The 12991-nt window shown below is 39.0% G+C and overlaps 1 protein-coding gene across 1 annotated transcript in view; it reads right to left on the minus strand.

Moving 5' to 3' along the window:
• ADAMTS12 (ADAM metallopeptidase with thrombospondin type 1 motif 12) overlaps positions 1 to 12991 on the minus strand; it is a 388903-nt gene that overhangs the window by 96446 nt on the left and 279466 nt on the right. The window lies entirely within an intron of this gene.

Below are 12991 nucleotides of genomic sequence, written 5' to 3' on the forward strand. Positions count from 1 at the left end.
GATATTCCATGCAAATGGAAATCAAAAGAAAGCTGGAGTAGCAATTCTCATATCAGACACAATAGACTTTAAAATAGACTATTACAAGAGACAAAGAAGGACACTATGTAATGATCATGGGATCAATTCAAGAAGAAAATATAACAACTGTAAATATTTATGTACCCAACATAGGAGCACCTGAATACATAAGGTAAACACTAACAGCTATAAAAGGGGAAATCAACAGTAACACATGCATGGTAGGGGAATTTAACACCCCACTTTCGCCAATGGAGAGATCATCCAAAATGAAAATAAATAAGGAAACACAAGCTTTAAATGATACATTAAAAAAGATGGACTAAATTGATATTTATAGGACATTCCACCCAAAAACAACAGAATATACATTTTTCTCAAGTGCTCATGGAACATTCTCCAGGATAGATCATATCTTGGGTCACAAATTAAGCCTTGGTAAATTTAAGAAAACTGAAATTGTATCAGGTATCTTTTCTGACCACAATGCCATGAGACTAGATATCAATTACAGGAAAAAATCTGTAAAAAATACAAACACATGGAGGCTAAACAACACATTACTTAATAACCAAGAGATCACTGAAGAAATCAAAGAGGAAAACAAAAAATACCTAGAAACAAATGAAAATGAAACATGATGACCCAAAACCTATGGGATGCAGCAAAAGCAGTTCTAAGAGGGAAGTTTATAGCAATATAATCCTACCTCAAGGAACAAGAAACATCTCAAATAAACAACCTAACCTTACACCTAGAGCAATTAGAGAAAGAAGAACAAAAAAACCCCAAAGTTACCAGAAGGAAAGAAATCATAAAGATCAGATCAGAAATAAATGAAAAAGAAATGAAGGAAACAATAGCAAAGACCAATAAAACTAAAAGCTGGTCCTTTGAGAAGATAAACAAAATTGATAAAACATTAGCCAGACTCATCAAGAAAAAAAGGGAGAAGACTCAAATCAATAGAATTACAAATGAAAAAGGAGAAGTAACAACTGACACTGCAGAAATAGAAAGGATCATGAGAGATTACTACAAACAACTATATGCCAATAAAATGGACAACCTGGAAGAAATGGACAAATACTTAGAAAAGCACAACGTTCCAAGACTGAACCAGGAAGAAACAGAAAATATAAACAGACCAATCACAAGCACTGAAATTGAAACTGTGATTAAAAATCTTCCAACAAACAAAAGCCCAGGATCAGATGGCTTCACAGGTGAATTCTATCAAACATTTAGAGAAGAGCTAACACCTATCCTTCTCAAACTCTTCCAAAGTATAGCAGAGGGAGGAACACTCCCAAACTCATTCTACGAGGTCACCATCACCATGATACCAAAACCAAACATAGATGTCACAAGAAAGAAAACTACAGGCCAATATCTCTGATGAACATAAATGCAAAAATCCTCACTAAAATACCAGCAAACAGAATCCAACAGCACATTAAAAGGATCATACACCATGGTCCAGTGGGGTTTATCCCAGGAATGCAAGGATTCTTCAATATACGAAAATCAATCAATGTGATAAACTATATTAACAAATTGAAGGAGAAAAACCATATGATCATCTCAATAGATGCAGAAAAAGCTTTCGACAAAATTCAACACCCATTTATGTTAAATACCCTCCAGAAAGTAGGCATAGAGGGAACTTACCTCAACACAATAAAGGCCATATACGACAAACCCATAGCCAACATCGTTCTCAATGGTGAAAAAATTAACCTATTTCTTCTAAGATCAGGAACAAGACAAGGTTGTCCACTCTCACCACTATTATTCAACATAGCTTTGGAAGCTTTAGCCACAGCAGTCAGAGAAGAAAAAGAAATAAAAGGATTCCAAACTGGAAAAGAAGAAATAAAGCTGTCACTGTTTGCAGATGACATGATACTATACATAAAGAATCCTGGGCTTCCCTGGTGGCACTGTAGTTGAGAGTCCGCCTGCTGATGCAGGGGACGCGGGTTCGTGCCCCGGTCCAGGAATATCCCACATGCCGTGAATCGGCTGGGCCCATGAGCCATGGCTGCTGAGCCTGCGCATCCGGAGCCTGTGCTCCATAACGGGAGAAGCCACAGCAGTGAGAGGCCCGCGTACCACAAAAAAAAAAAAAAAAAAAAAAAGAATCGTAAAGATGCTACCAGAAAACTACTAGAGCTAATCAATGAATTTGGTAAAGTAGCAGGAGACAAAAATTAATTCACAGAAATCTCTTGCATCCCTATACACTACTGATGAAAAATCTGAAAGAGAAATTAAGGAAACACTCCCATTTACCACTGCAACAAAAAGAATAAAATACTTAGGAATAAACCTACCTAAGGAGACAAAAGACCTGTATGCAGAAAACTATTAGACACTGATGAAAGAAATTAAAGATGATACAAACAGATGGAGAGATATACCATGTTCTTGGATTGGAAGAATCAACATTGTGAAAATGACTATACTACCCAAAGCAATCTATGGATTCAATGCAATCCCTATCAAATGACCAATGACATTTTTCAGAGAACTAGAACAAAAAATTTCACAATTTGTATGGAGACACAAAAGACCCCGAATAGCAAAGCAATCTTGAGAAAGAAAAACTAAGCTGCAGAAATCAGGCTCCCGAACTTCAGACTATACTACAAAGCTACAGTAGCAAAGATAGTAGGGTACTGGCCCCTACTATATATCTATAACAGAAATATAGATCAATGGAACAGGATAGAAAGCCCAGAGATAAACGCACGCTATATGGTCACCTTATTTTTTATAAAGGAGGCAAGAATATACAATGGAGAAAAGACAGCCTCTTCAATAAGTGGTGCTGCGAAAACTGGACAGCTACATATAAAAGAATGAAATTAGAACACTCCCTAACACCATACACAAAAATAAACTCTAAATGGATTAAAGACCTAAATGAAGGCCAGACACTATAAAACTCTTAGAGGAAAACATAGGCAGAACACTCTATGACATAAATCACAGCAAGTTCCTTTTTGACTCACCTCCTAGAGAAATGGAAATAAAAACAAAAATAACAAATGGGACCTAATGAAACTCCAAAGCTTTTGCACAGCAAAGGAAACCATAAACAAGACGAAAAGACAGCCCTCAGAATGGGAGAAAATATTTGCAAATGTAGCAACTGACAAAGGATTAATTTCCAAAATTTACAAGCAGCTCATGCAGCTCAATATCAAGAAAACAAACAACCCAATCCAAAAATGGGCAGAAGACCTAAATAGACATTTCTCCAAAGAAGATATACAGATTGCCAACAAACATATTAAAGGATGCTCAACATCACTAATTATTAGAGAAATGGAAGTCAAAACTACAATGAGGTACCACCTCACACCAGTCAGAATGGCCATCACTGGAAAATCTACGAACAATAAATGCTGGAGAGGGTGTGGAGAAAAGGGAATCCTCTTGCACTGCTGGTGGGAATGTAAATTGATACAGCCACTATAGAGAACACTATGGCGGTTCCTTAAAAAACTAAAAATAGAACTACCGTATGACAAAGCAATCCCACTGCTGGGCATATACCCTGAGAAAACCATAATTCAAAAAGAGTCATGTACCACAATGTTCACTGCTGCTCTATTTACAATAGCCAGGACATGGAAGCAACCTAAGTGTCCATTGACAGATGAATGGATAAAGAAGATGTGGCACATATATATAATGGAATATTACTCAGCCATAAAAAGAAATGAAATTGAGTTATTTGTGGTGAGGTGGATGGACCTAGAGACTGTCATACAGAGTGAAGTAAGTCAGAAAGAGAAAAATAAATATTGTATGCTAACACATATATATGGAATCTTAAAAAAAAATGGTTCTAGAGCCATGACAGGAATAAAGACGCAGACGTAGAGAATGGACTTGAGGAGACAGGGAGGGGGAAGGGTAAGTTGGGATGAAGTGAGAGAGTGGCATGAATTTATATATACTACAAAATGTAAAATAGCTAGCTAGTGGGAAGCAGCCACATAGAACAGGGAGATCAGCTCGGAGCTTTGTGACCCCCTAGAGTGGTGGGATAGGGAGGGAAGGAGGGAGACGCAAGAGGGAGGAGATATGGGGATATATGTATATGTATAGCTGATTCAATTTGTTATAAAGCAGAGACTAACACACTGTTGTAAAGCAATTATACTCCAATAAAGATGTTAAAAAAAAGAATTATCTTCATATACCCCTGAACCTGATCATCTCAAGTGGAAATTATACCTTGATATAAGAGCAATAAAGTTTCTTATGTCCAAAACCAAAACGAAATAAAACAGTTACATAGCTCATCATATTCTCAATTCAATACTGAGATTGTAAAATAAAGGGAGCCTGTTATATGGTTAATTTAGTTCATATAAGATTTTCCTCGCTCAAAAATTCAAGTTAGGAAGGGTATAGAGAAAGCAAGTGAAGACAATTTATTGTAACCACCTATGGCAGAAAATGCAATATTTCCTACTATATCAAAATTTAAGATCAAAGGTACTCAAACACTGAATATTTAATCACATCACCTGAAAGAGATTCAAAGTACTGTATACATGGTTTTTAAAATACTGACAAATTCCAAGATCTCTTTTTATAACCACTTGAGTACAAGTTAAACAGTATAAGTTAAATTTTACACTAGGACATAATCTATAATTCTCCTAAAATTGGATATAACATTGATTTTAATAATGTGAGATGATAAAAATTCTATGACTCAACAGAGGGCACTGCCACAATTCCCTTACAATATACAGAAATAACATGTAACTTCATAGAAGATGGCAAGGGTAGGAACTGTATAACCATATATCTTGTTGACAAGTCCATCCTAAATCTACCAACTTTCAATTTCAGTTCCCACTAAATATTTACTTTGTATTTTCTGGCTCTTTGACCCCCTTCATCTCTGATTTCCTTGATCAATGAGTTCAGATCTATCCTTCATAATGAAGGCTCAGTCAAGAACTTGAGTCCCATCACTGCAAGAGCTCGAACACATTGATTCTCTTATCCATTGCTGAAACCCATACTTCTCACAACATTGGTAAGACTCAAAGCCGATAGTTTTTTCCTCCCTGAAATCCCAATGAATTGATTACATACATTGACTGTCATGGTCAGAAAGAAATTATATAAGAAATACGTAAGAAATGCTCAAACAGGAGCATCGCTGGTGCTTGAAGAATGCTTAATGGAACCAGGTAGGAACCATTTTCAAAATTTACCACGATCAAGAAGTATTCTTTCCTTCTTATAACTCCTCTTCTGCAGCCACTGTGTACAAATCAGGCAAAGCACACACTTAAAGAAAGTCAGAGGCCTGCAACATCTCACAAAACTCACAGGGTTAACAAGAAAAGCAAACATTCAGCATTTTGCAGGATACGTTGAGAAAAGCAAGCCTTCAGAGAAACCAACTGAGAAATCCCCAGCAAGTGCACTATTAGGGAACAAAACTAAGGCCCTGGAAACAGGGGAGGGACTAATCTCTGCTGGCTGCATGTGATAAAAATGGGATGGGATGGGACTAAGATGACCAGTAGAATAAGAGAATATTAGATTAGCCACCTTGGAAAGAATTCCGGTTAAAGGTTCCACATGTAAGGAACTTGGAAGTTGCCACTCTGTTGTAATGACAAGTAAATAGGTGAACAGACTGAAAAATCAACAATGCTTCTTGGATATGAGAGAGGAAAGGGCACAGGGCAAACAGCTGCTCTCTGGAGAGACAGACGAGTGAATAGAGGCAGTCAGAACTTTCCAACTTTCCAGAGTATAGACTCATAAGCTGACTACCACTGGAACCTGAATTTCGGCAACTTAATATCAGATACCAAACCGTGGATCCAGGATACCCCAAAACAGCAAGCATAATAAATGCCCCCCCGAAACCCCAAAAAACTACACCTAGGCATATCACTTTCAAATCACAGAAGATCAAAGACAAAGAAAAAGTCCTGAAAGAAGCCAGAGGGAAAAAACACCTTACCTACAGAGGCACAAAGAAAGAACTGCATGCGACTTCTCAGAACTCACGCAAGCAAGAAGAGAGCAGAGCGAAATATTTAAAGTGTTGAGAGAAAAAACCCCACCAACTTAGAATTCCACACCCTGTGAAATTACCATTCAAAAGTGAAGGAGAAATAATTTCTCGGACAAACAAAAACTGAAGGAATTCGTTGCCAATAGACCTGCAGGAAAGAAATGTTAAAAGAAATCCTTTAGAAAAAAGGAAAATATTAAAAATCAGAAACTTGGATCTATATAAAGAAAGGAAAAACACTAAAGAAGCAATAAATGAAGGTTAAATAAAAACTTTCCTTTTTCCTATTCTGAGTTGATCTAACAGAAAACAGTTTGTTCAAAATAATAATACCAATAATGTATTCAATTATTTTGATTATGATGCTTATGTATATATGATATATATGTATATGTGTTTAGGTACACATATAGAAATGAAATGAATCACAGAAATGATACAAGGGACGAGAGGCAGGAACCAGGATTATTTTGTTATTATAAGGTACTCATACTGCCTATAATTTTGTTATTATAAAGTACTCGTAACACTGAAGTGGTACAGTGTTATCTGAAAGTGGATTGGATTAGCTGTAAACATATATTGCAAACTCTAGGGCAATCACTAAAAAAAGCAGATTAGCTACTCTGGGCTAAGAGTTTCCATTAGTTTATTAGTGAAGTACAACTGGAAGGTTTTCAGGTCTCCACTGTGTATCACTCGTAGTTTATTTTATATATTTATGCATGTGGTAAACTATATAATCCTCATTCCATAGCATATGTTTAAATGCATCTCAATAAATCCTACTATTTTTATGAAGTCCTACATATTAAAAAAATCCTCCAGGGCTTCCCTGGTGGCACAGTCATTGAGAGTCCGCCTGACGATGCAGGGGACGCAGGTTCGTGCCCCGGTCCAGGAAGATCCCACATGCTGCAGAGTGGCTGGGCCCGTGAGCTATGGCCGCTGAGCCTGCGCGTCCGGAGCCTGTGCTCTGCAACGGGAGAGGCCACAACAGTGAGAGGCCCGCATTCTGCAAAAAAAAAAATCCTCCAGATATTTTTAGAGATCAATATCTGGACTTGGTTGATCCTACCTGACAGTTACAGAGGACAAAGTCAGACGGATTAGCACCGAGCGCAATTTTAAAAAGTCAAGGAAGTATCTGACTCTGATTTTCTGTCCTCTAAACATCACTATATGGTCACCCATCAGGATCAGAGTGAAATATGTGCCCTTATTTATTATGTTCACGCTTTAGCAAGGATATGTAGACATATCTCAAATGCACGTGATTATTTTGAGCCTTACTAGGAATACTGTCAGACTCTGTAAGAACTAGCTTCAGTGATGTAAGTATCTGTTCTACATGTATTTATTTCTAATGAACATGATCTAGTTTCTAGGGCAGCTTAGAACAGTTCAAGCAATCTCCAGGAGCTTCGCATGGTCTTTGGAGTTTTCTTTTTTCATTTAATTGGGGTATAGTTGTTTTATGATGTTGTGTTAGTTTCTACTGTACAGCGAAGCGGAGTTCCCTGTGCTATACAGCAGGTTCTCATTAGTTATCTATTTTATACATGTTAGTGTATATATGTCAGTGGAGTTTTCAGTATTTGCCTTTTCCTATCAGAATGTGACGTTCCTTAAACAAAGGAACAATGACTACGCTCCAAAGAGAATTCAGCCAAGCAGGGTGACGTCCAGGGTGGGGCAGGAGAAAACGTTCTCCCTTTTGTGCAAGCCATTGTTGTGCTCCTAGACCAAAAACACAGCACAGAGGGGACAACAGAGCACACAACTGGCAAAGGTCACATTCAGAAGTGATGACAGTCTGACAGTAGTGCCATTGCTGTAAGTTTTATAAGACACATGGGAATTCTGGTTAGAATATATTACAACTGACAGATTCCTGCAGTACTAGGGTTGCCATGGGGCAAAACTATGGCTTTTACATTTTTAGGAAAGTGATCTTGAGGTTTTGCCAAAATATTTTTTTTTGTTTAATAAGGAGTCCTGAAGCTTCCTATTGAGACCAGCATCTGTGTCAAGCCATTTCTGCAGCTGTTCCTCCACAGATAATCCATTGGTTGCACTTTCATGGTTGATCTTTGGATGGGTGACCAGGGTAAATTTTCTTCAACAAGCCTCTTGTAATGAATGGTAGCACTTGCTATTCCATTCCCTTCCAACCTTTCCCAAGGGACAGCTAGTCCTAAATTCTCCCAGAGTCACCCCAAAGTCATGCCCCACAGATAAGGCAGGAGTGAAAGCAAATATGGTGGAGAGGACAGAAGAACGAACACTAGTGGAGAGAGAGGCCTGTTGCTGGTATACTCTGGGTCCTCTTTACCTTGGAAAAGTGGGCTGTGGAAAATAAGTGGGCTGGCTTTGATGACAGCTAAATTTATAAAATACTCTTGCCAATTTTTCATATGGATTTCTGCTCTTGAACAAAGATGATAAAAATGTTTAAATAGTCAAACTAAGGAAATAACATCTTGGTGAATTTTTTTTGAATCACAAATTTTATTTTATTTTAAATAACTTTAACTACCTCAGCTGTTAATAAAATAAAAACAGAAAGAACAGGCTGCCTTTTTTCCAGATTTAATCACAAAATTGTGTCTACAATAATCGACATAACTTGCTTCTTGTCCTTCACCCATCTCATCAAAAATTATTGCATTTTCCCTCAAATTGTATTTTTTGGATTCTTCTGTAACTATACTCATTTTGTCCTCATTCCTGGAGGCATCTTCATTTAAATCCATGCTTTAAAAAAGGAGAAGGGGTGCATATGTGGAGGCAAAATATTCTCTTGAAGCAAACAGATACAGAGTTGCTAGAAGAAGCTGATTGTAAACACAAGCTGCCTGGTTGGGAAGGGGAGGGCTGTTGACTTAGAGACGTGTGACAGCCTTGGGTGGACGGGCACAGGCAAAGCCCCACCGGGCCCTTCTTCCTTGGCAGGGTCAGGACTGAGCCAGCGGAGGCAGAGCTTCATCTTCCCCTTGGAACTCGTTGTTTTGGTTCTCCTCCAAAAGCCTTCATCCAGATAAGAAGCCAATGACTGATTACATCTTTTTTTTTTTTTTTTTTTCCCGTACGCGGGCCTCTCACCATTGTGGCCTCTCCCATTGCAGAGCGCAGGCTCATCGGCCATGGCTCACAGGCCCAGCTGCTCTGCAGCATGTGGGATCTTCCCGGACCGGGGCACAAACCCGTGTCCCCTGCATTGGCAGGTGGACTCTCAACCACTGCGCCACCAGGGAAACCCCATCTTCTTGAATTTATACTTAAGCAGCTCTTTGCTCCAAATGCACAATGTAAATTATATGTAAAGTATAAATTATAAAAGATATTAAATTATAACTATATAAAAAGGGAAGACCAAAATGTCACAATGCTTAAATGTAGGTAAACATCTCGGCAAAAGGGTGAGCAGGACTTAGGTGAAGGGTTTGCCAGGCTCTCAGCCAGAAGCTGTTGGTGGGTGGTGGCCATGTGCGCAGCCCCTGTGAAATACGAGGGCTTTAACTGCTCCGCCTGAGATGGGAAGGAGACCACCATCACCACAAACTTCTTAGAGCCTTAACTCTTGATGACTTTCAGGCCTAGGAAGTTTGCAAAGTAAGGACTCAGCTTCTCATGCGAGCGCTCAGCCCATCTGCCAGACTGGCTCTGTGATAATTCCTAACGTATTTTCAATGTCACTAGGAGAGGCAATTTTGAACCACTTTAGCAAGTCCTGTCCTGAAATGAGGTCCCACAGTGTGGTCAGGAAAAAACTGCAAAAACTAGAAAAAGTGGGTGCACACAGAGAGAAAAAGGGAGGAAAGGGACAGGAAAGAGAAAAATAAAAGAAACTAAAAGGAAATCACACTCAAATCAGGCCTGTAAATTACTATTCCAAAATCCATAAAGAAATATAATACCAAGAAAGACAACAAAATAATTACAACAGGAGTTCACTCTGGATAAAATAAGTTTGTTAGGACAGTGCTATGGAATGAATGTGTCCCCTTAAAATTCATATGTTGAAGCCCTAACCCCCCAGTGTCATGGTATTTGGAGTCGGCACATTTGGGAGGTAATTATGTCATGAAGGTAAGGTCCTCATGACGGAACTGATGCCTTTATAAAAAGAAAAAGACACATGAGATGTGAGGATACAGAGAGAGGGTAGCCATCTACAAGCCAGGAAGAAGATTCTCACTAAGAACCGAATCTGCCAGCACCTTGATCTTGGACTTCCCAGCCTCCAGAACTGTGAGAAATACATGTTTGTTGTTGAAGCTACCCAGCTTATGGTATTTTGTGATAGCAGCCAAACTGGCAAAGGTAGGCAGTCTGACCTACTTTTTAAAATAAGCATGTTACTTACTGCCTTTGGGCATTTTCACCTGGAAATCTCATAGGCACTTTAATTGAACTCATATAATCATAAACTCCTCTTGGGATCTGTTTCTTGTCACATGTTCCCTGTTTCAGTGAGTGACACTACCATTTAGCCAGTTATGTGAAGGAGAACACTGGGGGTCACCCTTCAACCCTTCCTCATGCACAAACCACTCTCTGTCAAAAGATAAATGGAATCAACCATTAAGTTCAGTCTAGTACAGCTCCTAAATATGTCCACATTTTCATGGTTTTTCCATCTGTACCACCTTAGCTTTAGTTCAAGCCACTATTATTACTTCCCTAGACCACTGCCAAGATCTTCTATCTCTTTTCCTTCCCTTCTAGTGTTTCTCCCACATGGAAATAAAACATTGACCCTAGTTAACTCCGCAGGAAAAGGAAAGGGAGTGGAGTTAGACCGTGCTCTTCAACTGTATTTGTGCAACTTCTTACTCTAAAAATGAAGATTGAAACAAACATGACATAATAAGATCTGATAAAGTTGAGTGGTTGATTTACAGGAATTTGTTATTGCATTCTCCTTTTTGCTGGGGCCTTTGCAGTATTTTCCCGTGAAAAAGTGTAAAACTAGAATAACACGATAACAAAATAAAATAAAGTAAAATAAAATAATTGCTACTACCTGTTTGTAACCTTGGGAATCAATGGGAATCAATTGATGGGAATCAATGTGGTAATAAGTTTCTTAACATTTGGTATAAGTATGTTACTTTTTGAACCTAGACATTCCATCTACAAATTAAAATTTAATGAGATCATTCTTTACATGGGCCCAAAGATGCTCATCAGAGGATGATGATCAATAAGGAACCGGCTAAGGGAATTTTGTTTTGTCTTGCCAGTGAAATATAATGTATCCACAAAAATGATAGCTATGGAGACTGAATAACACATGGAATGGTACCCACGTTATGATGTTAGGTGAAAACATGTGTATATGTACATAAATACATCCATATGCACACAACTATATACATCTATGATGAGAGAAAATAATATTGAAAGGCAATAAAGCAAAGTACCGAAGTGCATGTATGTTAGGGTGGTGACTTTAATTTTTCAGTAACATATTTAACTTAGTTTTATAATATAGAAAGTTTTAACTTAAAGGAAATAAAAATACATCATTGAATGATTCAGTGTTTTGGGCAGTCTTCCATCTTTATATTTAGCAGTGAGTGTCTTATGTGAATATTAGCATGTCATTCTCTATGTCTGAGAGCGTGAAGGTAGATATGCTGCCATCCTTCTATGCCAGAATTCAAATAGATAGCATGGCTGAAATTCAGGTAGGCACATGGGCACTACGATAGCATCTGTTAAGGTTTAATAACCAGAGTGACATTTGCCCAAGTCAGGCAGAGATGCTCCTGAAGGATCAGGCTGTATCAAAGTCAAACGCCTGCTGTTTGGTAGGGCTGTTTCATCTCCTTGCTAAATACGAATATATCTTTATGACCACTGCACAAATCAGCCATTTATATTGTATTTCCCACGCTCTGAAATACTACACAAGCAATGCAAAGGGTCCGGCCCATGCTGAAATAGAAGGGGGTGTGGGGTGGATAATCTCGTGTTTCTCTGAGAAGGCCCTGCTCAGGCAGGACTGGCTGAGTTTCTCTCCGTGGTGTCCTGGAATAAATGATTTAAACTTAAAGCTTAAACCTGTACATCACTGCAAAAAAGAGAACAAAAGGGATGCAAAATCGTAAAAGTATTTGTGAACTACAGTCCTGATGACCTCATTTTCCTCCCAACTTCTCCTCAGGGAAATATTTTTCACCTACTTATTTTCTGCTTAAATTGCTTTTGCTTCTCAGCAAAAAATCCCAGCCCTCCTGGGCAGCAGTGGGAAGAGCAGGGCTGACTCTTACTGATGCCCTTTACGGCTGCTGTTAGATTTGACCTAGACAGATTTCCAGAGGTTCAGGATTTTCAAGATGTCACACATTTTGAAATGAACATAGGATTCCTGTGATTTCTAAAAGGGAGCTGTTGGTTTTCTATACTGAAGGAGGGAAAGAAAGAAATCAGTAATACGAAAGTTGTTCACAAGGCTGATGGGCCACGACTCAATGTCTGTCCCTGGATCTCTTTCCACGACTACTTCCTGGGGGGTGGGGGTGGGCGGGTGGAAGGAGCAAGTGAACAAATGGAGCAAAGTACACGAGAGGGAAGCCAGGGAGGTGGAGGCTGTGCTCTCCTGACCCCTTCTCTCCATCACTTTGATTCCCTCTGCTACATTGCTGATTCTGGTACTTCAGCCAATAGTTGTCCTAGTTTTATAAGCAGCAGTAACAATAGAGGCAGAAAGTTCCCGAACAGACTTGGACAGGATCCAAAAGGAGAAAGAGAGGCCGAGTCTACTATTAAAGCCCCCAAATGAGTGAAGAGCCCCAAGTACCAGAACAGCCCCGACCCCTGCCCCCAGCAGCCCCAGAAATGTTCATCTAGCACTGCGGCCACAAGAGTCCGCACTCTACAAACACACACTCC

The sequence above is a fragment of the Globicephala melas genome, chromosome 3 (assembly GCF_963455315.2).
Source record: "Globicephala melas chromosome 3, mGloMel1.2, whole genome shotgun sequence".
Lineage (NCBI taxonomy): Eukaryota > Metazoa > Chordata > Mammalia > Artiodactyla > Delphinidae > Globicephala > Globicephala melas.